This window comes from Mirounga angustirostris, unplaced genomic scaffold (assembly GCF_029215605.1).
Source record: "Mirounga angustirostris isolate CCGP_5_RB_7025 unplaced genomic scaffold, mMirAng1.0.hap1 SCAF_5, whole genome shotgun sequence".
NCBI classification, from domain to species: domain Eukaryota; kingdom Metazoa; phylum Chordata; class Mammalia; order Carnivora; family Phocidae; genus Mirounga; species Mirounga angustirostris.
In genome coordinates, this window is record NW_026991713.1 from 81325354 (window position 1) to 81352201 (window position 26848).

The 26848-nt window shown below is 37.1% G+C and overlaps 1 long non-coding RNA gene across 1 annotated transcript; it reads left to right on the plus strand.

Moving 5' to 3' along the window:
• The first annotated feature begins 213 nt into the window (after positions 1-213).
• On the plus strand, positions 214-26848 carry LOC135364338 (uncharacterized). The gene is made up of 4 exons (XR_010411217.1): positions 214-272; positions 9296-9363; positions 26004-26079; positions 26171-26848. It is a non-coding gene; the product is annotated as an uncharacterized LOC135364338 (long non-coding RNA).

Below are 26848 nucleotides of genomic sequence, written 5' to 3' on the forward strand. Positions count from 1 at the left end.
TCTAAACTCATCCATATTTGGATACTAATATCACATGCATAGATTTTTGTAAATACATGAACTTAATAATATAAATAATAACAACTAGACAGTCCCCCAGGAATGCCATTAAAATCTGACATAACTAACAGGAAAATTACACTCACATTCTATGGTGAATCAGAACACTTAGTTAAAGCTCTTTCCATTCTCTTGACAGTGTTTCCTGTTGTTGGCCACAAGCAGAAGTACCAAAAGCTCTGAGAAAAGTCATTGTTGAAAAGAGCTGGTAGGTAAGTCATTCTCCCACAACTTCTAGACACAAATTCAAAATTAGAAGGACTCTGAGACAAGGAATCTCTGGTTATCCACTAGGACTATGTTTCCAAATATTTATTATGCATCTATCCACCGCTGATTATAAGAAACATTACTACAATGTTTAAATGAAAGCAGTAAAAATCAGTGACCATGAACATTATAATTTATTTCTATGTACACTACAACCAGCAGCACTTGAAATTTGTTCCAGTTTTAGTCAAGGCTCTGTCCTGAATGACTAACTGAAGCAACTGAAGTCCAAATTAAATCATATTGACGGTCCCTGGCTATGCAACTTGGCAACAGAGCCTCCTGGCATGCTGTGTAGACACAAGACAAAACTAACATGTTCAGGTTGCCTGTAAGCAGAGCTGTAGAGAGTAAAGCTATATTTTAGGCCCAGATAGTGATACTGAATTAATACTACCCACTATACAGAATTTTCTTTTCTTGTAATAAAATTTCTTTTCACCGATAGCTGTTAAATAGCGGGTGACAACCAAAATGAGGACTACTGTCAAAAGGAGCCAATCTTATGTGTGGGTGATTGTCTTTATCATATCGTTTAAAGTTGTTAAATGGAGGCTCTCAAAATTCAGTCTCCACTGTTGTCTGAAGTCTATCAGTAATAATTCCTTCTATTGGGGTACAGAATACTTTTTCATATGGCTGTTTTTCAGCGGAGATAATTTAGGGAGGGATGCCCAAATTAAATACCCAAAATCTTAGAATGAATGAATTTATCAGGTATTTTATTCATTCATCAATATTTTTCATTCTTTCACTTATCTCACTGATTCCTACGACTGAAATTTATCAAGTACCTTCTGCATGCCAAGCACTCTTCTAGGTGATGGAAATCTTGAGTAGCCCTTGAGGAGCTCACCCCCAGTTGGCAACAGAACACCGAGGTGGTGATAGGATCCAAAGGCAGGAAAGAGTCACAGAAAAAGGAAAAGAGATCCACCAAATCTGACTCTGCTACTTCACGCTTTTGCCCAATGCTGGCACTGATGGTGCCCACAGGTGTCCAGCCCCAACCACAACTGATGAAGCGTGTAAAAGCTGCCTTGAAAAAGGGAAGTTGACTTCAGAAACACAGGATTCCCTAGAGTCCATGATTTCATTGGTTGAGAATAAGTTTTCCTTAGCATTTAAAAAATGCTACACGCTGAATGCTTTAGTGGCAGGATCCAATTACTCTCCCAAAGAAACTGCTCAACATATTAAGACGCATATGTTCAGCAGATCTAAAATTGAAAACTTCATCTTCCTGATCAAGCCGGCTCCCCTATTTTTGTAAATGTTAACAGACATAAGAAACCACAAAATCACCTTTGACTATACATTCCAATCTTCTTTCTCAACTCCCCTTTTGGTTTTTTGGCCATATTCTTTTCATTCTTTTACAATTCCTTCCTTTTTCCCTAGGTTCCACCTCAATCTCAGCTAATGTATCAACAACTTAACTGATCTCTCTGTCTTCAGCATTTCCTTCCCTTGTACCTATCCTGAAAACTGTATTATTAACATTATTTTGATACTATCGTTCCTGCCTTTGGTGCAATGTAAAGACTTCTAAAATTTAGCTTCGGGCCCTTTTACCTCAATTACAATTCATGCTACAGCAAACCTTTAACCCTGCTGAGCTTCAGATTAAATCTAAACTCCTTAGCTTCATATTAAATTTGTCCTCAACCATCCTACGTGTAACCACACATCTTAGGGCTTCTATTTCAATCCAGAGGTTTACTCACCATTCCTTAACCCTCTTCATTTTTCCACTTCTATATATTTACTCATAATGGTTTTATCCACACACAGACAGAGACAGAAAGAGAGAGAAAGAGAGAAAACTATAGATTTGAGCTTTGTGCTGCTTCTGACCATTCTTGGAACTTGTATGAGTCTGATTTTCAACTGGAAAATGAAGTTGTATAACATACAAACTCCCAATCTTATAGAGTTTTCATGAGGATCAAGGGAACTAATATTTATTGACTCCTTGTTATGTACCAAACACTTTGCTAGGTGTTTTTTTTTTTTTTTAAGATTTTTTTTTTTTTTTATTTGAGAGAGAGAGAATGAGAGACAGAGAGCATGAGAGGGAGGAGGGTCAGAGGGAGAAGCAGACTCCCTGCCGAGCAGGGAGCCCGATGCGGGACTCGATCCTGGGACTCCAGGATCATGACCTGAGCCGAAGGCAGTCGCTTAACCAACTGAGCCACTCAGGTGCCCTAGGTGTTTTTTTTTAAGAATTTATTTATTTATTTGAGAGAGAGCATGTGCAAGAGAGAGCACAAGCAGGACAAGTGGCAGAGGGAGAGGGAAAAGCAGGCTCCCCCCTGAGCAGGGAGCCCCATGTGGGCTCCATGCCAGGACTCTGGGATGATGACCTGAGCTAAAGGCTGATGCTTAACCAACTGAGCCACCCAGGTGCCCCCTTTGCTAGCTTTAATAAGGTAATGTGTTATCTTTTTTTTTTAGATTTATTTATTTATTTTGGAGAGAGAAAACATTGGGGCGGGGGGAGGGACAGAAGGAGGGAAAGACAAGCAGACTCCCTGCTGAGCGCAGAGCTGGAAGCAGGGCTCTATCTCAGGACCCGGAGATCATGACCTGAGCCAAAACCAAGAGTTGGACACTCAACTGACTGAGCCACACAGGCGCCCCAAGGTAACAAGGTATCTTATTAAAATTTTCCAATAATTATGTGATATAGGTAGGTCTTATTTTTATTTTGCAGATAGGAAAATGAGGCAATAATTTGTATATAAATACTTTGCAAGCTGAGAAACAACTATAAAAATATGAGGTTTTTAAAAATCTATTTGTGACCTGCTATTAAATCTTCTATTTTATGCAATTTTAAAATTTTCTCCAACTACATTTTAAGTATTTTATACTTTTTTAAAAAATTTTATTTATTTGACAGAGAGAGAGAGATAGCGAGAGAGGGAACACAAGCAGGGGGAGTGGGAGAGGGAGAGGCAGGCTTCCCGCGAAGCAGGGAGCCCGATGCGGGGCTCGATCCCAGGACCCTGAGATCATGACCTGAGCCGAAGGCAGACGCTTAACGACTGAGCCACCCAGGCGCCCCTTAAGTATTTTAAAGTAAAAATGACTTTATGTATTTCTTTATAATCTCTCATGATAGTTGCTAGAGTTAGTAATTGCTTTGTAAATATTTTCAGATTTATTTTGATATATATCTTATGGTGATAGTTGATGGAGGATTTTACCTTTCCATCAGAGGAGCTTACAACCTTCTTTTCTCTATTTTTGCCTATTTGGCAGCCACATACCTGACAATAAAGAGACTATGGAGGAGTTACCAAGGAAAAGAGATAAGCCTCACTTATGTAGGCTGCCTCAAGTAGAAATAAAATTTGCAAATATTTCAAAATATATTTAAAGAAGCAATCAAATATGACCTAGTAAAGGGGAAAATATTAAGAGTAATTCAAAGCCATTTGCTGCATATTTTTAAAAGATCTATTAGGGATGAGGCAACTAAGGATAACTTCACTTTACTAGTGATAAATATAATGAACAAGAAATTCACAGATGCTGGCTTTGAAATCTGGCTTTGATGATTTAAATAGAGAAAGTAAAACTAGTTTATACTTGAGCAGGGATTTGTTTATTCTATTTACCTGATGTTAAAATCAACTATCAAAGCAGATTGAATGGCCTTAAGTCTTCATATTTGAGCAGAACTTAATGGACCATTTGCTAATAGATGAATTCCAGAAAATAAACCAGCTCCCAAATTTGTGTGTGTGTAGTATATGTATTATATGCTACTCAATTTTAAAGACAATCATGTTTTTTAGTAGAAAATTTTAAATGAGGGGTGCTGGCTGGCTCTGTTGCTAGAGCCTGTGGCTCTTGATCTTAGGGTTGTGAATTCAAGCCCCATGTTAGCGTAGAGGTTACTTAAAAACAAATAAATATTTTTAAAAAGAAAATTTTAAATAATAAGTACCAAACAACTTTCTATATAAATAAAGATGCTAGAGTCAAAAGGCTGGTTCATTCAACTGAATAGAAAAAAATACATATACTTTAGGTATACCTGTGATTAAAACTTCTAGGTTAAAAAAAAAGTGAGCTTCATTTATGCTATTTTTTTTCTTTTCTCTGATTAGAAAAAAACATGTTTTTATGGTGCTTTGTTCATTAGAAGTAAACATTTTAAGATGGCAGCCTCTAAACCTATTCTTAATATGAAACAGGATGCCTGGAATGAACTACATTTCCTTTATTGCACTGTGTTAGATTCCAAATACCGTTATACATCTTAATATAAGAAATATGTCTGACATAACACCTTTTACAAGACAATATGCTTGAAATGAAGTTATGAACTAGGGAAATTAATCCATCAACCTGTTAGATGATGACGGTTTAAGAAAACCCAGTCTCTTCCACCCATCAAGGCTATGTGTTTTGCCTTCATCCACTAGAGGGGGTAATGTTCTTCCATCCTAAAAGAACATGGAATTATCCCAACAAGATTTAAATGCACACAGTGACCTTATTTCTTCTGAAACCAGGTTAGTTAAATAATATAATGTAATGGATGCCAAAAATATCAATGAAAGTTGCTTCAAAAACATTTGTGACACAAGGTTCAGAAATAGTTATTGTTCTTGTCCATCCTAACATTTTGCAAAATCTGTGGTTGTAAAGATGGGTAAATTTGTTTTAGTTGAGAGAGGAAAATTTACATAAAGTAATGCTTTCTGTGACCATTGCAAAAAGTACTATGTACTTCTACTGTGTACTTTTTCATGTGATTAATTTCAATTTATTATAGTTGATCATTGGATTGTTTATCTGGTTTAGCAAGGAGGCAAATCATCTATTTTTTAAGGGTGTATTTAAGAAATAATGGGGGAATTAAATAGATCTATAGAAGTTTATACTAAATATCATAAATACATGAATTAGACATGGTGTAACATGATTGAATTGTGATACAGGGTTTGGAATACTTGAAGATCAATAACATATACTGGTTTTTTTTTTTTACATATAAATATTTAATTGTCACTGTTTATCATGGTAATGATTTTCTTTTAATAAATTTCAAGTCAATAAGACAAAAGTGTTTTTTTCTTTAAACCTCCTGGAAAATAGTTTGAATTGCAGAATAGCCAATCATATTTGGTTGTTAAAAGATAATCAAAATAATTGGTTAGAAATAACCAGTTGCCAAACTGATGAGATGTCATAATTATAATTAACTGTGCTATTAGGTCAGTTGTTTAGTTATTTCTATGAATAAGAAAAAGCCTAATCAAAATGCAGAATAATTAGTTCCGTTGAAAAGAAGAGATATAATCTGTAAAAAGCAAGTATATTACGTCAACCGTATTTTTTGTAATTCTAATCATTTTCTAAAATAAAATATATTTCTAGTTCCTGGAGATTATTCCCCTTGAATAATAGCAGTTTCAAATGGTGGCTGAATACCAGACTCACCATACAACTTCTGAAAATATTCATGCCCAGAGCCCCGCTGTGGGAATGCTGATTCAGCAGGTCTGGGGTAGGATCTCAGCATGGGGACTTTTAAAAAATCTCCATATCCTAATCTGCAGGCCTGGTTGAGCATCACTGCACTGCACAAGGAGTTAATCATACCTGACTAGGTTGTTCTCCTTTCTTTTTGACCCCCAGAAGTAGAGTATTAAAAAGTCTTTAGAAGCAAAAGAAGAAAATCATAGTGAATTATTATGACTTTTTACAGGAGAATCTCCTATTGTTTGAATAAGAGTAAAGGCCTCAAAATACCTATGTGTGATAGGGAATTCCACATTATAGTGCAAATAAACATGCTTTTGAAGTCCTGTATTGTTTCTTAGTAATTTGTGCTGCCTGGAGATCTTCCAAATACAGCTAACAAAAGCTTGTAGAAAGGACTTAGAGCATCATGGAAAAATTTTTGCTATAGACAAGAACAAATATTTACAAACAATAATTTCAAATAGACCAAAACCCTTATAAATAATGACTGTGTTCTTGTAAATATATTACCATAAAAATACAGTTATTTAAAAAGTAAGCAATATATTTATCTACTGTATACATTAAAACAAATTATAGTGAGGTCACATCTCAAGTGGAGATTTTATAATAACTGGGAAGTTAAATTATATGCATCTAAAAAGAATTTGGCCTGTTTCATGATGCAGTATGTGCCACATACAATTTATTTTACTATAAATAGGGTTTTCTCTATATAATATAGATAGCTTTTATTAATTTACAGTACATGACTTATTTTAATCAATATAAGAACAAACTTACTGTAAAACAGAAAAAGATTGATTTTTTTTCTCCTAGAGAGTCTTTTCCACCTCATTTTTTAGTACTTGCTGAAAAGGCACTGGGGTTACAAAGACCAAAGGGGCATATCTTACAGGCCTGTAGAAGGAAACTCACAGGCCAGTAGAAGGAATTAACATGTGTCCAAATAACTGCAGTGTAGGAGCCCATTCTGCATATATTGAAAGTGTTGAGAGCTATCAGTGCCCAGAAGAAAAAGTATTCAACTTTGCCTGTAAGAATTCCAGAGGTGGTGAACATGATAGCTGTGAACAATCGTTGGAGAGTCAGATATAGTTCCAAGATGGATTCATTCATTCATTTCATCAGTTTGTGGAGTAGTTGCTCCACACAGACGCAGCATTTTCCTTCAAGAAGCAGATAATCCCTAAGAGATATGTCCAAAATTAGCCAGAAAACAACATAGAGTATGATGGATGATGTGTGGAGGTAGAAAGTGCTATGGAGGGTTTAAAGAAGGAAAGATCTCCAAGAAGTACATGGCACTAAATGCACCTTGAAGTCTAGGTAAGATTGTTTTTGAGGAAAAGAATAGTGTCAGAAGGCAGAGGCAGGAAAACATGGGGAAGACCTGGGAATGCTTTTTTTTCTAGTTTGTTTGGAGAGTGTATTTCATCCCTTAAACCCATATCACATCCTCCATTCCAGTACTTGAACTTGTACTAGACTTATAACTGGAAACAGTTAAACATTTAATTATATGCTATTTTGCATTGCTTTCTAATTTTTTATTATATTTTTAACTTCTTAACCCTTTACATTCTTTGTAGCAGGGATTGATTTTGTACACATGTAATAGCTTTCACATTGTCTAGTATACTATTTAGACATACAGTTTGGATCCAGTATTTATTAGCTGATAATATGACTAAATGTAGTAATGGTTGGCTTGCCAGGGAAAATACAGGAAACCCAGGTAAATTTGACTTTCAGATACACACAAAAATTTAGTATAACAACATTGATGGGGCTTATTTATACTAAGAGTCATTTATTGTTTATTTGAAACTGAAAATCGAATTGAACTGTGTATATACATACTTTCTCCCCCACCCCTAAACCCGGCAGCCCTAGGTAGTGGTGTATTTTTTATAGCTTTGTCATCATTTTCAATGTACTATCAATTTCTGACCTTTCATCGGAGAATAAACTCACTTATTTTGTTGTTTGGAGGCTGATTCTTCCCTGAACAAGTGAACTGCATAAAATAAGAAGAATGAAAGAAAAAAGACATTTTCAAACCAAAGACTAGTGACAAAGATGAAGGAAGAGAAAAATCCAGTGATTGAATCAGAGTGGATGAACATGAGAGCCCAGAGACAATATAGAGGGCATGATACAGATTGAAGGAGAAAGTTGTCTGAAGATACAGATAGGAAGAAGAGATGGGAAATAAGAAAGTTAAAAACAGGAAGAGACAGGAGAGGCAAGTTTATTTTTTTAAAAAAATGCACAGAAGGGGCGCCTGGGTGGCTCAGTCGTTAAGCGTCTGCCTTCGGCTCAGGTCATGATCCCGGGGTCCTGGGATCCAGCCCCGCATCAGGCTCCCTGCTCAGCGGGAAGCCTGCTTCTCCCTCTCCCACTCCCCCTGCTGTGTTCCCTCTCTCGCTGTGTCTCTCTCTGTCAAATAAATGAATAAAATCTTTTTTAAAAAATGCACAGAAAAGGAATAAGAGAGTGAAAAGAGATAAAAGGGTGAGAATGAAAAGTTGATGGAAGTGGAATAGAAGAAAAGCAGGAGATGCAGAAATAGAATGAGGACTGAGAAGGTCTGAGGAATCATAGAAGCCTTCCTCCCCCCTTTCCCCAGCTAGGCACACACGTGTGGGATCTGGTGCTGCCATTGGTCGTCCTGGGGGCATAGAGAGGTTTCGTATTGCCCTTCTTAGGCTAGCCAAGGTTGAGAAGCTGACCACCCGTTGCAGGGAAAGGCGAGACAGTGGAGTGAGAGCAGTAGGCAGGCTACACAGGTGCACATGCACACGTAGGATTGGAAAACAGCCTCATTGTTGGTTAGTGGGATGGTGTGGCGAAGACAAGTTCTGTGGAAAGAATGTGGGCTAAGAATAAAAGTCTCTTAAAAATGAATTACTATTACATCCAAATGGGTTATTTTCCACCCTGACAAAGAAGGGAATTTTGCAATGTGCAACAACATGGATGAACGTTGAGGACATTATGCTAATTGAAAGAAGCCTGACACGGAAAGACAAAGATTGCATGATTTTACTCATATGATGTATATAAAATAGTCAAATTCATAGAATCAAAGAATGGAATGACCACTGCCAGAGGCTAAGGGAGGGAGAAAAAGGGAGTTACTAATCAACGGGCGTAAGGTTTCAGTTAAGCAAGGTGAGTAAGTTGTAGAGATCTGCCGAACAACATGGTACTTATAGTCAGCCATACGTTTTTGTGCACTTAAATAGTTGTTGAGAGGGTAGATCTCTTAATAAAATTAAATTAAATTAAAATATTATATACCATGAAATTATAGGCTGTGAGGAAGAATTTAAAATTGATGACAATTTGTATTTGTATGATGGCTTTTTCTGAATTCTTCCAGACAGCTTTTATCTTCCCAAATATCTCGGTAAGAATGTAGAATACTGAGTGTCATCTCACTGGCTTTTTGTAGACTCCAAGATTTATCTTCCCTTCCAACAGGAAGTGTTGAGGTGTTAACCAGCCATGAAACAGGCATAGGTAAGTAACGTTTTTAATTCATCTACTTCAAAATCCCGTGACATTAACCCAGAATCCTAGATAACCACTTGATAGGCAGTTAAAAAACTAGTTCTCTGCCTAGTTCAGTGGCTTCTTGGTCATACCACACTGATAAATGGGAAGAAATTTTGAAAAATTAGAATACACTAAAAATAAATTTTACTTTAACTGTGATTATTAACATGTATTTTATACATGTGTGGGAGGGACAGAGTGGGGGTTCACTGAAAAGTTCTATTGTTTTGTGTCCAAGGCTAAGGAAGAACAAAGAAAATCTGCCCTGATAGCCCAAGTTTATTTTCAGTTCAACTTCAAAGAAGGAAAACCTGCTTTTCTAGGGAACTGCAGGAGGGCTCTCTACTGTCCTGCCTTGAAAACCTGTCTCCCACATAAATCAGCTGTGTTGACATAGAGCACTTCCCTGTAAGAAAACCACAATTTCTTTCTCTAGTTCCTGCTTATCTTTCATGCATGGCACTAATCAAACCTAGATAGGATGAAAAATTATGGGCTACATACCTTTGTATTTTTATACATTATTCGTTGTATGTTCAAAAAATAGGACTGTAGTAAATGTTAATCTAGAGTCTGGTCTCTAGAGGCAAACCAAAGGGCTCTATCTTACCCAGTCCATCTTTTTCTTTTGTCAGAGACTTAGATGAAGACATAAAGGAATGCTTGCCAAATTTGCTTTTGATCATAATTTTGAGTTAAGAAAATTCCATGTATGATGGTGTTAAGATCAGCAAAGACAAAAACTGCAACATGTGCCAAGAAGGGGCAAATCTAACATGAAACTTAATACAGGCAAATTTGAGACTTAAGACTTGGGTCTCTTTCTCATTTCTGTCTGTCTGTCTCTTTCACACACACGTACACACACACTTGCATTCCTATAGGCTGGCTTATTGGCACTTGTATGACAAAGATTCGTGGATTTGATTTCAATAAAAGCTGGCAGTATGATGTGGCTGCTGAGAAAGCTAATGTATGATTGAGTGTGGTAATAGACCTATGATGGTTTGAATGAGGGAAGTGACTGTCCTGCTCTGGGAGCTGATTGAAACAATCCTGGTGTGTTGCATTCAGCTCTGAGAATCTGGGAAACACAAACAAATTATACTATATTCAAAGAGGAATAGTCCTTGGATGAGAAAACTCAAAACAGATTTCTGTGAGTTTCATCTGAAGGAACTGGGAATATTAGCCTAGAGAAGAGAAGATTCTTGAGCAAAGATAGTTAGCTTCAAATTATTCATCAGATATTTGAAAGGGTATGATGTAGAAAAGAAATCAGACATAGTCTCATGAATGGCCATGCTAGAGCTAATAAGTTGATGTTACAAGGAAGAGAGATGGGCCCAATATAAAGAAATATTTGCTGTCTGAACCTAGAGTAGATTGTTTGAGAGAAGTTCCCGATTGGGGAATGCAAGGATAGGCTGGAAAACCACTAGGCTGAATGCTAAAGAATTCAACATCAAAAACATAAATGTATCAGATAATATTTAAGGCCTGGGAGGTAGTATAATATAGCCAGTATTGTTACATTCTCTAAAAAACAAATCAGATCCAACATTTGGAGTCTATTTGATACTGACAAAATATAAAATTTTATTCCCTAGTCATCTGTAAAATAAAAAAAATAGAAATCAACTCAGGATTACTGGGAAGATTAAATAAGAAATACATATACAGTGATTAGTACAGAATAATTATTTAATAAACAATGTTTTGTTTTATTTTAAGATTTAGGTCCATTCCAACTCTGGTGGTTGGGAATCATTTGTAACAAAATTTGTTTGACTTGGACAATCTTTGCATCGTGTCCTATTTCAATATTCTCTACTGCTACTATGCTTGGTTATCTATCTATCTATCTATCTATCTACCTATCTATCATCTAACATCTACCTGTTATCTATTTATCCCACTTAACATGATTCAGAAGCTATGAAGAAGCCCAAGGACTCATTCATACTCCGCTGGCTGACATTATATTATAGTTATAACCTATTAAGTATTTAAAAAGTTTTTATTTCTTGTGAGTATCAATGTTACCTTGGGAAAATGCAGGAGCAAAGTAACAAATTTATAGGTCTTGATATCAACCTTATGACAAACTCCTCACATATAATTTCACACCATTAATTAACATAGAGTGTTTTTTTAATCATTGCTTCTGATGTGGCCTATTAAAACATAAAGAGAACTACATGGAGGAGCTAGAACTCTCAAAAGGTGATTACAGGCAGTAGGAAGATGTTTCCTCATAAGAAGACAGAGAGATGATGCACTCAGGCTAGTGGGCAAGGAAGGAGTACAGAGAGATTGGATCACAGGGCATCCTGGCACTCAAGAATGGGACCACACGTTTGTAGCATGCATCATCTTCTCTAAAGATATAATCCTTGCATTCAAGAAAAAATACATATGTATATATATGTATTTGTGTATATGTATGTAGATGTAGATGGTGTATGTGCGTGTGTGTGTGTGTGTGTGTTTGTATACAGGAACAGCTTCATGAATATGTAACCTGCACAGTTGTATGGGGCTCCATGCTTAGAAGAGTTTTGCACTTGGTTTAATGATCAACTGTTGGAGTATTAAAATTCTTTTTTTTTTTTTTAAGATTTTATTTATTTATTTGAGACAGAGAGAATGAGAGACAGAGAGCATGAGAGGGAGGAGGGTCAGAGGGAGAAGCAGACTCCCTGCCGAGCAGGGAGCCTGATGTGGGACTCGATCCCGGGACTCCAGGATCATGACCTGAGCCGAAGGCAGTCGCTTAACCAACTGAGCCACCCAGGCGCCCAAGGAGTATTAAAATTCTTAATAATTTTTGAGCATGGAGCACATATTTTCATTTTGTACGGGGGCCCACCAATTAGTTACGTGTGTGTGTTTTTGTGTAATCTTAGAAGCAAAGGGATCTTACCATTTGTCTAATTGAACATTTCTTCCCACCTCCATTTTTTACACTTCGTATTTTCTATAATATGGATATATCGTTATTTATTGGTTTTGCTTTCATTTTTCATTTTAAAAATAACACCAGTAGCGAATAATTGATGTATATCTTTTAATTTTGTAATTAATATAGATGAATATATATGTTACTTTTATATATATATGAGATCATGCAATAAATATTCACTCTTGTTTCACTTGATGACTTGCATTAGAGATCTTTATATGTATGTACATATCGGCTCTCATTGTTTCTGAAGATTACTACTAGTAGTTTAGCAAGCCATCCTTTAGTTCTTGCAGTACCCTAAGCTGTGATTTATCTGGACCAGAAGAGCTGGATTATTTTAATGCAATAGGTACTCTCCTGTTATTTCTGCATATTTTGGACTTCAGCTGTCTTGTCTATGTTTATACTATTCCTTCTAGTTTCTGAAGATTATTCTTTTTAATAGAAAGATGGAAACAATATAGAAATGATGTCATTCTCCCTCCACATTCTCATCTGTCAGAATTATATTAATTATCTTGCAAGAGACCTAATTCTTCCTTTTAATTTTTCTGCTCAGTAGCTAAAAATATTTGGTTGCTTCACAGTTTTTTTCTTTCCCAATAATCTCAGTTTAGTTTGGGCTTTCAATTTTTCTGACATTATTTTTAAAAATTCATATTGTTCTTTCATATTATTCTTTTTTAAAAAGTTTTATTTAAATTCCAGATACTTAACATATAATGTAATACTAGTTTCAGGTGTACAATATAGTGATTTCAACACTTTCGTACAACACTGGGTGCTCATCACAAGTGCATTGCTTAATCCCCATCACCACCCATCTCCCCACCCACCTCTCCTCTGGTAACCATCAGTCTTTTGTATTATTCTTATCTCACTTCCTTTGTGATATATGCTTATCTTCTTCACATCTGAGCTCAAATAGTTCCCTGGGTTATGTTATATGTCTCCCCTGCTTTATCCTCATTGAAATAATTAAGGTAATACTAATTAAGGCAGCACTGTAGAGAATTCTTCTACCCAACCCAAACCCAAATAGCTATTTGTTAGAATCTCTGATAATTAATCATAAATATATGTTATTTCATCTTTAAAAAATCATGTTTTAATTCTTATTCATATACCCAAAATAAGCATAAATTAGGTTTTGAGGAGATATTTGTAGTCTAGGCATGTATAAAAGAACTACATGTGTCTAACTCAGAGCAGGTCCTAAGTAGTCTAGTATTAGTACTAGTGTTAGCAGAATTAATGAATACGTATATACATGAATTTAAGACCAGAACCATATAATATTTGGTCCTTTAGATAGATATATAATTAGCTAAACTTTTTAGTTGTTACTGTAGACTTGCTTTCTTATATGACTCCTTTCTTACATTTCAACTTTGATCAACCTATGGAGTAAAATACTAAATTAAATATGAAATTCTCACACTTTTGAAAGGATATAATTCTTTCTATACATTGTTAGATTCAATTTCCTGATAATTTATTGAGGATTTTTGTGTCTATGTTCATGAGAGATATTGGTCTGGTTACTTGCAATATCTTTATCTGGTTTTAGAATTAGGGTAATGCTGGCCTCATAGAATGAGTTGGGAAGTGTTTACTCTGCTTCTCTTTTCTGGAGATTGTAGAGATTTGGTCTTATTTCTTCCTTCAGTGTTTGGTAGAAGTCGCTAATTAAACCATTTGGGCCTTGTGCTTTCTTTTTTGGAAGGTGAATCATTGATCAATTTCTTTAGTAGATCAGGTATTCTATGTTTCCTTGTGGGTGTTTTTGCAGTTTGTTGTCTTTCATGGAATTGGTCCATTTCATTTATCTGATTTATAGGTATATATATATATATTTTTTTTTAAACTTTTTTTTTTAAAGATTTTATTTATTTACTCATGACAGACAGAGAGAGAGAGAGAGAGAGGCAGAGGGAGAAGCAGGCTCCCCGCAGAGCAGGGAGCCCGATGTGGGACTCGATCCCGGGACCCTGGGATCATGACCTGAGCCGAAGGCAGACGCTTAACCATCTGAGCCACCCAGGCGCCCTATAGGTATATATTTTTTAATGGTATTTCTTTATTATCCTTTTATTGTTCATGAGATCAGTAGTGATGATCCTTCTTTCTTTTCTCATATTGATAATTTGTATCCCTTCTTCACTATTGTTAGCCAGGAGAGATGTTTATCAATATTATTAGTCTTGTCAAAGAATCAGCCTTTGGTTTTCTTGCTTTTCTCTATTGTTTTCTGTTTTCAATTTCATTGGTTTCTGCTCTAATCTTTATTATTTCTTTTTTTCCCCTGCTTGCCTTAGACTTAATTTTCTCTTTTCTTTCTAACTTCCTAAGGTAAGCTAAAGTATTAATTTTTAGATTTTTTTCTTTTATAATATATGCATCAAATACTGTCAATTTCCCTCTAAGTAGTTGTTTTGCAATATCCCACAAATTTTAGCAAGTTTAAAATTTTTTTTAAATTATTTTTTTAATTGAAGTATAGCTGACACATAATGTTACATTAGTTTAAGGTACACAGCATAGTGATTCAACAACTCTTAATTATGCTTTGCTCACCACAAGGGTAGCTACCATCTGTCACCATACAATGCTATTATAGTACCTTGACTATATTCCATGTTGTACCTTCCATCCCCATGACTTATTCATTTCATAACTGGAAGCCTGTATCTCCCAATCCCTTCACTCACTTTGCTCATCTACCCATTCTCATCCCGTCTGGCAGCTATCAGTTTGTTCTCTGTATTTATGGGTCTGCTTCTGCCTTTTTGTTTTTTGCTTGTTTATTCATTTGTTCTGTTTTTTAGATTTCATATATAAGTGAAATCTCATGGTATTTGTCTTTCTCTGTCTGACTTATTTCACTGAGCATGATATCCACTAGGTCCATCCATGTTGTAAATGGCAAGATTGCATGCTTTTTCATGAATGAGTAATACTTTTTGTATATATCTACTATGTCTTCTTTATTCATCTGTCAGTAGACACTTGGGTTGCTTCTGTGTCTTGGCTACTGTAAATAATACTGCAATAAATAATTTTAGTAAATTTTTGTTTTAGTTTAATTTAGTTTGAAATATTTTTAAATTTTTTTTGAAACTTCTTTGACCTATTCGTTATCTACAAGTGTCCTATTTAGCATATGTATTTCCAAATATTTGGGGATTTTACAGCTATCTTTCCTCTTTCTGATTTCTACTTTAATTAAACTGTGGTCTGAGAACATACTTTATATAAATTTTATACTTTTAAATTTGTTGAGGTGTGTTTTATAGTCAAAATGTGGTCTATCTCAGTGAATGCTGTATATGAGCTTGAGAAGAATGTATATTCTGCTGGATTGTTGGATGGAATATTTTATAAATGTCAGTTAGATTAATCTGATTGATAATGCTGTTCAGGTCATCTATATCCTTGCTGATTTTCTGCCTGCTGGAATAATCAATTAATGACAGAGGGAAGGGGAAGTTTGCAACTATAATAGTGGATTTGTCTAGTTCTTCTTTAAGTTCTATCAGTTTTTGCCTCGTGTATTTTCATACTGTGTTATTAAGTGCTTACATGTTAGGGATGATTATGTTTTCTTAGAAAATTGACCCCTTTATCACTATATGGTACCCTTCTTTATTCCTGAAAATTTTGCTTGTTCTGGAGTTGGTTTTGTCTGAAATTAATGTAACTACTCCAGTTTTCTTTTCTTTCTTTCTTTTTTAAGATTTATTTACTTATTTTAGAGAGAGAGCATGAGTAGGGGGAGGGGCAGAGGGAGAGAGAGAGAGAGATGGAGAGAGGGAGAGAAGCAGAGTCCCCACTGAGTGCAGAGCCCAGCATGGGGCTTGATCCCATGACCCCCAGATCATGACCTGAGCCAAAATCAGGAGCTGGATGCCTAACCAACTGAGCCACCCAGGCACACCCCCAGTTTTCTTTTGACTAATTTTAGCATGGTATGCCTTTCTCCATTCCTTTACTCTTAACCTGACTCTTTATATTTAAATTGGTTTTCTTGTAGATAACACGCAGTTTTGTATCATCTATCTATCTATCATCTATCATCTATCTATATCTTTAATTGATGTATTTAGACCATTCCCATTTAAGAAATTATTGATAAGATTGGATTAATAACTATATCTGTAACTTTTTTCTTTGTTGTATTTGTTCTTTGTTTCCTTCCCCCCGCCCTTTTTTTCCCTGAATTCTCTGGTTTAATTGAGCATTATATGTGATTCCATTTTATCTTCTCTATCAATTACATTGTTTTTAATTTTTTTTAATAGTTTTCTCTAGGTCTTAAGATATATGTTTTAAACTAATCTAAATTCACCTTCAAATAACACAATACCACTTCACATGTGGTACAGGTCCCTTAGAACAGTCTTTCTAATTCTTCCCTCTGTCCCTTGTGACATTGCTCATTTCATTTATCCATTTGCTCTCATCACCCAATAGATTGTTATTATTATTAATTTATACAAACAATTCTTTTTAAAATCAAGAGTAAAGAAATAAAAGACTTTATTTTACTTATATTTATTCTTTCTTTCTCTTCCTTTCTTTATGTAGATCCAAGTTTCTTACATACATCACTTTCCTTTTGCTTGAAGAATTTCTGGTAACATTTCTTTTAGGTCATGTCTGCTGGCAATAAATTCCTTAGTTTTTATTTGTCTCAGAAAGTCTTTATGTCTCTTTCACTTTTGAAAGATAAATCTGTTGAAAGTTAAATTTGGCTGGATATAGAATTCTAGAATGGTAAACTTTTTTTCTTTCACTGCTTTTAAATTTTCACTGCATTTTCTTCTGGCCTGTTGGTTTCTGTTAAGTTCACTGTATTCTTATCCTTGTGCTTCTCTAGGTAAGGATTATTTTTTCCCCTCTGGCGTCTTTCAAGATTTTCTCTTTGCCTTTGGTTTCCGGAGATTTGAGTACGGCTTGCCTAGGTGTCGATTTTTGTTTGTTTGTTTGTTTAATATTTATTCAGCTTGGTGCTATCTATGCTTCCTGGATTTATGGTTGATGTCTACTAAATTTCTGAAGTTGCCATAACAAATTACCACAAACTAGATTGCTGATAACAACAGAAATTTATTCTCTCACAGTTCTGGAAGCTAGAAGTCTGAAATCAAGGTGTCAACAGTGCCACACTCCCTCTGAAGGCTGTAGGAAAGAATACTTTATTGCTTCTTTCTAGCTTCTGGTAATTGCTGGCAGTCTTTGGCATCCTTTGGTGTGGGACTACATCTCTTCAGTTTCTGCCTCTGTCTTTACAAGGTCATTTTCCCTCTGAGTATGTCTGTGTCTTCATATGAACTTCTTATAAGGACAGCATTCAGTGGATTTAGGGCCCACTCAAATTCAGTATTATCTCCGCTTTTTTTTTTTTTCATGTATCATTTTTTTAATTCTTATGTTAATCCCCATACATTACATCATTAGTTTTAGATGAAGTGTTCCATGATTCATTGTTTGTGCATAACACCCAGTGCTCCATGCAGAATGTGCCCTCCTCAATACCCACCACCAGGCTAACCCATCCTCCCACCCCCCTCCCCTCTAGAACCCTCGGTTTGTTTTTCAGAGTCCATCGTCTCTCATGGTTCGTCTACCCCTCCGATTTCCCCCGCTTCATTCTTCCCCTCCCGCTACCTTCTTCTTCTTCTTCTTCTTCTTCTTCTTCTTCTTCTTCTTCTTCTTCTTTTTTTTCTTAACATATATTGCATTATTTGTTTCAGAGGTACAGATCTGAGATTCAACAGTCTTGCACAATTCACAGCGCTTACCAGAGCACATACCCTCTCCAGTGTCTATCACCCAGTGACCCCATCCCTCCCACCCCACCCCCCACTCCAGCAACCCTCAGTTTGTTTCCTGCAATTAAGAATTCCTCATATCAGTGAGATCATATGATACATGTCTTTCTCTGTTTGACTTATTTCACTCAACATAATACCCTCCAGTTCCATCCACGTCATTGCAAATGGCAAGATCTCATTCCTTTTGATGGCTGCATAATACTCCATTGTGTATATATACCACACCTTCTTTATCCATTCATCTGTCGATGGACATCTTGGCTCTTTCCACAGTTTGGCTATTGTGGACATTGCTGCTATAAACATCGGGGTGCACGTGCCCTTTCGGATCCCTACTTTTGTATCTTTGGGGTAAATACCCAGTGGTGCAATTGCTGGATCATATGCTAGCTCTATTTTCAACTTTTTGAGGAACCTCCATACTGTTTTCCAGAGTGGCTGCACCAGCTTGCATTCCCACCAACACTGTATGAGGGTTCCCCTTTCTCCGCATCTCCGCCAACATCTGTTGTTTCCTGACTTGTTAATTTTAGCTATTCTGACTGGTGTGAGGTGGTATCTCTTTGAGGTTTTGATTTGGATTTCCCTGATGCCGAGCGATGTTAAGCACTTTTTCATGTGTCTGTTGGCCATTTGGATGTCTTCTTTGGAAAAATGTCTGTTCATGTCTTCTGCCCATTTCTTGATTGGATTCTTTGTTCTTTGGGTGTTGAGTTTGATGAGTTCTTTATAGATTTTGGATGCTAGCCCTTTATCTGATATGTCATTTGCAAATATCTTCTCCCATTCTGTCGGTTGTCTTTTGGTTTTGTTGACTGTTTCCTTTGCTCTGCAAAAGCTTTTTATCTTGATGAAGTCCCAATAGTTCATTTTTGCCCTTGCTTCCCTTGCCTTTGGCGATGTTTCTAGGAAGAAGTTGCTTCGGCTGAGGTCAAAGAGGTTGCTGTCTGTGTTCTTCTTTAGGATTTTGATGGACTCCTGTCTCACATTGAGGTCTTTCAACCATTTGGAGTCTATTTTTGTGTGTGGTGTAAGGAAATGGTCCAGTTTCATTCTTCTGCATGTCGCTGTCCAATTTTCCCAACACCATTTGTTGAAGAGACTGTCTTTTTTCCATTGGACATTTTTTCCTGCTTTGTCAAAGATGAGTTGACCATAGAGTTGAGGGTCCATTTCTGGGCTCTCTATTCTGTTCCATTGATCTATGTGTCTGTTTTTGTGCCAGTACCATGCTGTCTTGATGATGACAGCTTTGTAATAGAGCTGGAAGTCCGGAATTGTGATGCCACCGGCTTTGCTTTTCTTTTTCAACATTCCTCTGGCTATGCGGGGTCTTTTCTGGTTCCATACAAATTTTAGGATTATTTGTTCCATTTCTTTGAAAAAAGTGGATGGTATTTTGATGGGGATTGCATTGAATGTGTAGATTGCTCTAGGTAGCTTTGACATCTTCACAGTATTTGTTGTTCCAATCCATGAGCATGGAACATTTTTCCATTTCTTTGTGTCTTCCTCAATTTCTTTCATGAGTATTTTATAGTTTTCTGAGTACAGATCCTTTGTCTCTTTGGTTAGATTTATTCCTAGGTATCTTATGGTTTTGGGTGCAATTATAAATGGGATTGACTCCTCAATTTCTCTTTCTTCTGTCTTCTTTTTGTATAGGAATTCCACTGATTTCTGTGCATTAATTTTATATCCTGCCACTTTACTGAATTCCTGTATGAGTTCTAGCAGTTTTGGGGTGGAGTCTTTGGGGTTTTCCACATAAAGTATCCTATCATCTGCAAAGAGTGAGAGTTTGACTTCTTCTTTGCCGATTCAGATGCCTTTGATTTATTTTTGTTGTCTGATTGCTGTGGCTAGGACTTCTAATACTATGTTGAATAGCAGTGGTGATAGTGGACATCCCTGTCGTGTTCCTGACCTTAGGGGGAAAGCTCTCAGTTTTTCCCCATTGAGAATGATATTCGCTGTAGGTTTTTCATAGATGGCTTTTATGATATGGAGGTATGTACCCTCGATCCCTATACTCTGAAGAGTTTTGATCAAGAAAGGATGCTGTACTTTGTCAAAAGCTTTTTCTGCATCTATGGAGAGGATCATATGATTCTTGTTCTTTCTTTTGTTAATGTATTGTATCACGTTGATTGATTTGCGGATATTGAACCAACCTTGCAGCCCAGGGATAAATCCCACTTGGTCATGGTGAATAATCCTTTTAATGTACCGTTGGATCCTATTGGCTAGTATTTTGGTGAGAATTTTTGCATCCATGTTCATCAGGGATATTGGTCTATAACTCTCCTTTTTGATAGGGTCTTTGTCTGGTTTTGGGATCAAGGTAATGCTGGCATCATAAAATGAGTTTGGAAGTTTTCCTTCCATTTCTATTTTTTGGAACAGTTTCAGAAGAATAGGTATTAATTCTTCTTGAAATGTTTGGTAGAATTCCCCTGGGAAACCATCTGGCCCTGGGCTTTTGTTTTTTGGGAGATTTTTGATGACTGCTTCAATTTCCTTATTGTTTATATGTCTGTTCAGGTTTTCTATTTCTTCCTGGTTCAATTTTGGTAGTTGATACATCTCTAGGAATGCATCCATTTCTTCCAGGTTATCTAATTTGCTGGCATAGAGTTGCTCATAATATGTTCTTATAATTGTTTGTATTTCTTTGGTGTTGGTTGTGATCTCTCCTCTTTCATTCATGATTTTGTTGATTTGGGTCCTTTCTCTTTTCTTTTGGGTAAGTCTGGCCAGGGGTTTATCAATCTTGTTAATTCTTTCAAAGAACCAGCTCCTAGTTTCGTTGATCTGTTCTACTGTTCTTTTGGTTTCTATTTCATTGATTTCTGCTCTGATCTTTATTATTTCTCTTTTCCTGCTGGGTTTAGGCATTATTTGCTGTTCTTTCTCTAGCTCCCTTAGGTGTAGGGTTAGGTTGTGTACTTGAGACCTTTCTTGTTTCTTGAGAAAGGCTTGTATTGCTATATACTTTCCTCTTAGGACTGCCTTTGCTGCATCCCAAAGATTTTGAACAGTTGTGTTTTCATTTTCATTGGTTTCCATGTATTTTTTTAATTCTTCTTTAATTTCCTGGTTGACCCATTCATTCTTCAGTAGGATGCTCTTTAGCCTCCATGTATTTGAGTTCTTTCCGACTTTCCTCTTGTGATTGAGTTCTAGTTTCAAAGCATTGTGGTCTGAAAATAGGCAGGGAATGATCCCAATCTTTTGGTACCAGTTGAGACCTGATTTATGACCCAGGATGTGATCTATTCTGGAGAATGTTCCATGGGCACTAGAGAAGAATGTGTATTCCGTTGCTTTGGGATGGAATGTTCTGAATATATCTGTGAAGTCCATTTGGTCCACTGTGTCATTTAAAGTCTTTATTTCCTTGTTGATCTTTTGCTTAGACGATCTGTCCATTTCAGTGAGGGGGGTGTTAAAGTCCCCCACTATTATTGTATTGTTGTTGATGTGTTTCTTTGCTTTTGTTATTAATTGCCTTATATAATTGGCTGCTCCCATGTTAGGGGCATAGATATTTACAATTGTTAGATCTTCTTGTTGGATAGATCCTTTAAGTAGGATATAATGTCCTTCCTCATCTCTTATTACAGTCTTTGGTTTAAAATCTAATTTGTCTGATATAAGGATTGCCACCCCAGCTTTCTTTTGGTGTCCATTAGCATGGTAAATGGTTTTCCACCCCCTCACTTTCAATCTGGGGATGTCTTTGGTTCTAAAATAAGTCTCTTGCAGACAGCATATCAATGGGTCTTGTTTTTTAATGCAGTCTGATAGCCTGTGTCTTTTGATTGGGGCATTTAGCCCATTTACATTCAGGGTAACTATTGAAAGATAGGAATTTAGTGCCATTGTATTGCCTGTAAGGTGACTGTTACCGTATATTGTCTGTGTTCCTTTCTGGTCTATGTTGCTTTTAGGCTCTCTCTTTGCTTAGAAGGACCCCTTTCAAGATTTCCTGTAGGGCTGGTTTTGTGTTTGCAAATTCCTTTAGTTTTTGTTTGTCCTGGAAGCTTTTTATCTCTCCTTCAATTTTCAATGACAGCCTAGCTGGATATAGTATTCTTGGCTGCATATTTTTCTCATTTAGTGCTCTGAATATATCATGCCAGTCCTTTCTGGCCTGCCAGGTCTCTGTGGATAGGTCTGTTGCCAATCTAATGTTTCTACCATTGTAGGTTACATATCTCTTCCCCCGAGCTGCTTTCAGGATTTTCTCTTTGTCTATGAGACTCGTAAGTTTTACTATTAGATGTCGGGGTGTTGACCTATTTTTATTGATTTTGAGAGGGGTTCTCTGTGCTTCCTGGATTTTCATGCCTGTTTCCTTCCCCAAATTAGGGAAGTTCTCTGCTATAATTTGCTCCATTATACCTTCTGCCCCTCTCTCTCTCTTTCTTCTTCTTCTGGGATCCCAATTATTCTAATGTTGTTTCGTCTTATGGTATCGCTTATCTCTCGAATTCTGCCCTCGTGATCCAGTAGTTGTTTATCTCTCTTTTTCTCAGCTTCTTTATTTTCCATCATTTAGTCTTCTATATTACTGATTCTCTCTTCTGCCTCATTTATCCTAGCAGTTAGCGCCCCCATTTTTGATTGCACCTCATTAATAGCCTTTTGATTTCTACTTGGTTAGATTTTAGTTCTTTTACTTCTCCAGAAAGGGTTTCTCTAATAACTTCTATATTTTTTTCAAGCCCAGCTAGTATCTTTAAAGTGATGATTCTGAACTCTAGATCTGACATCGTACTAATGTCCGTATTGAGTAGGTCCCTGGCAGTCGGTACTACCTCTTGTTCTTTTTGTTGAGGTGATTTTTTTCCGTCTTGTCATTTTGTGCATAGGAGAATAGATTAATGAGAGAACAAAATGCTAGCAGAGTAACAATGTCCCCAGAAAATATACTCTAAACAAATCAGAAAAGACCTGAAGAAGTGGGAAAAGAAATGGAAAGAGAGAAAAAAGAAAAAGAAAAAGAAAGAAAAAGATAAAGATAAAAACAAACAAAAACAAACAAAACAAAACAACAACAACAACAAAAAAACAGAATGTGATCAAATATGATCAGGCTAGTATATAGATCTGTGCCACACACTAGATTTGGGGTGTGTTTTGGTCTTTTAGAAGAAAGTGCCTCCCAAAATTTTTAAAAAAGAAAAACTTATATATGTACAAAAATAAGGGTTGATATGATGAAGGGATGGAATATGAGTGTAAAAATGGAAATTATAAAAAAATTTATAAAAGGAATTGATAAGAAGTTGTTTGAAAAAAGAAAGAAGAGGATTTAAAAAAAGAAAAAAAAGGGAGAGAATGTGATCAGGCAGGGGAATAGAAAACACCATATACTAGAGATTTAGGGTATATTTTAATCTGTTAGAAGAAACGATCTCAAAATTTTAAAGAGAGAACAACTTATATATATATGCCAAAAATACGGGTAACTACTATGAAGGGATAGAATATGACTAAAAATGAAAAATAAAAATGTTTTTTTAAAAAAGGGATTGATAAGATGTTGGTTGAAAAAGGGAAAAAGAAAAATTAAAAAAAAAAAAAGACAGTTAAAAAAAATTAACTTTAAAAGACTAAAGAATCATGGTAAAAAAGCCATGAATTCTATGTGCAGTATTCCCCTAGCGCTGGAGTTCTGCCGTTCTCATTGATCGGTAAACTTGGTCTTGGCTGGCTGTTCTCGCTGATCTTCTGGGGAGGGGCCTGTTGCCGTGGTTCCCAAATGTCTCTGCCGGAGGCGGAATTGCCCCGCCCTTGCCCCCTCCCGGCTGAGTAATCTGCTCGGGTTTGCTCTCTGGGCTTTTGTTCCCTGCGAGCTTTCCGTACAGCTTTGGAGGCTGAGCGTGAAAATGGCGGCCTCCCAATTTCTGCCCCCGAGGAGCCGAGAACTCGGGGCCCCACTCCTCAGTGAGCCCCCAGAGAAAAGCCGACAGTCACTCCCGTCTCCCCGGTCTCCGGCCGCACCCTGTGCTCGCCCGGCCTGTGACCGCGCGTTTCTATCTCTGGCACCCGACTTGGTGTGGAGTCTCCAAACCCAGCAGATCCCTGCGGTGCACCCCCGCTCCGCTCCCCCCGGGGGAGGAAGGTGAGTCTCCCCGATCTGCCGCTTGTTGGGTCCCTGCTGGAGGAGCAGGGGCCCGACGGTGCCGCGGATCACGGTCTATGGCGACCCCGAGCTGAGAGCCCGCGCCTGGGCTCCGCCTCTGCAGCCGGCTTCCCTGCTCCGATACCTGGGAGCTCTGCCGCACTCAGGCACCCCCAGTCTTTCTGTGACCCCGAGGGTCCCGAGACCACACTGTCCCAGAGGGCTCCACCCCCCGCTTAGCCACCAGAGTGACGTCCCTCAGCGGAGCAGACTTTTAAAAGTTCCGATTTTGTGCTCCGCGGCTCTATCACTTGCCAGAAGTGACCGACGGAGGCCCCTCCCCCGCCGTCTATCCTCCCGAATATCGCCTCGGATTCACTTCTCCGCACGTCCTACCTTCCAGAAAGTGGTCGCTTTTCTGATGAGAGAGTTGTTGCTCTTCTTTTCTTCGATCTCCTGTTGAGTTTGTAGGTGTTCAGATTGGTTTGATCCCTATCCAGCTGAATTCCTGAGAGGAGACGAAATCCAGGTTTCCTACTCCTCCGCCATCTTCAGTATTATCTCCTCTTGAGGAATTCCATCCACCAAGACTCTATTTCCAAATAAGGTCACATTCTGGGGTTCTGGATGGAGATGAATTTTGAGGGGACACTATTCAAACCAGTACAGTGTCCATAATTAATTTTGGAAAGTTATTGGCCAATATTCCTTCAAATATTTCTTTTGCCTCTTCTTTCTTTTCCTTCTGGTGTTTTAATTATGCATATATAACACCTTTTGAAAAGATCCCATGGTTCTTGGATATTCTGTGTTTTTCATTCTTTTTTCTCTTTGCATTTCAGTTTGGCAAGTTGCTATTGACCTATGGTAAAACTCACTGATTTTTTCCCTAAGCTGTTGCAATTACCTATGAGCCCATCAAAGGCGTTCTTCATTTCTTTTACAGTGTATTTGATTTCTAACATACCCTTTTGATTCTTTCTTATATTTCCCACCTTTCTGCTTACATTACCCATCTGTTCTTGTGTGTTGTCTTCTTTTTTCTGTTAAAGACCTTAAGATGTTAGTCGTACTTATATTAATTAATATCTGGTAATTCCAACATTTCTAATATCTGAGTCTGATGATGACTTTTTCTCTTCAGATTATTTTTTCTTGCCTTTGGCACAGCTTGTAATGTTGTTGTTCTTGAAAGCAGGATACGTTGTTTCAGATATTAGAGACTGGGGTAAATAGGGCTTTACTGTGAGGACTTCTATTAATATGGCTAGGAGTCAGGCTGTAGCTATAGCTGTGTTAGCTGAATTACTGGAGGCTTCGAATTCCTCTAGTGTCCTTGCTTTTATCTCCCCTCCTGACTTTGGGCTTCCCTAAATATTCCTTCTCAGAGAGAGTCTGTGTCTTGTAGTTCTTTCAGGCTCTATTCACTGTTATTATACTGAAGCCCTGCTGTGGTGATGGTAAGTATAGTGGAGGGGGGGGCATTCTATAATCTGATTAAATCTCAGTCTTTTAGTGGGCCTGTGTCTTGGGGCTGGGTGTGACCTTCACAAATATTTCTCCTGTGGTATAGATTTTCCTCCCAGTTTCCTAGTTCCTTCCTTGGCTGCCAGGACTCTAATCTGTTTTCTTTAAACCTTATTGACTATGTTTTCCCCCCTCTTAGGTGAAACGGGTGAGACAAGAAGGCTGGAGTGGCTGGCTGGGAAGAATGTCCTTCTTCTCGCTGGGATAAAGCTCTGGTAAAATCTTTTCAGTAGACCTTTGTTAAGGAGAAGGCTCTGAGTGTATTATTTCACAATGACTACTTATCTTGTCCCCCCCCATCCCCAGGAGCTATGAGACAATGGATCTTCATAATGACACCTTGATGGGGTTCCTGGAGTTAAGTCCACCAAAGTAAGGTGGGGGCTATTTAAGATAGGAGTTTCTCATTCTCCTACTAGTTCACCAACAGCGTCCAGGAATTCATCAAAATTACCATTTCAGTGTTCCTACAAGTCAATGGCTCCAGCATCTTCTGATCCTGGTAAACAAATCTTGACTGTGACTTTCAGGATGTGCTTGTCTCTTAAGTGATGTACCCTGTGATCTCAGTTCTCTGATGGGTCCAAGAAAAGTCGCTGAACTTTTGTTTGCATAGCCTTTTCTTATCTTAAGGATGTTTGGAATGATGACTTCTAAGTTTCTTACATGTCAGAGTGGAAACCAGAAATCCATTTGGAATAAATTTAATAATTTTTTCCTAGTCTAAATTTCTTTTTTGCTTATTTATAAGAGAAAATTTTGAAATCTTTAAAAATATAAAATAAGAATTTAAAATTTCCTTCACATATTCGGTCTTTTTTTTTTTTTTTTTTGGATACTAATGCACACCACCAAGGTTTGTTGCTGTTTTTCCCAGCATTTCTATGAGGCAGATATTAGTTGTGTGACCTTGGAAAAGTTAATTATCCTGTCTGTGCTCCAGTTTTCTCATTGGTAATATAGACTATAAATAGTACTTTCTTT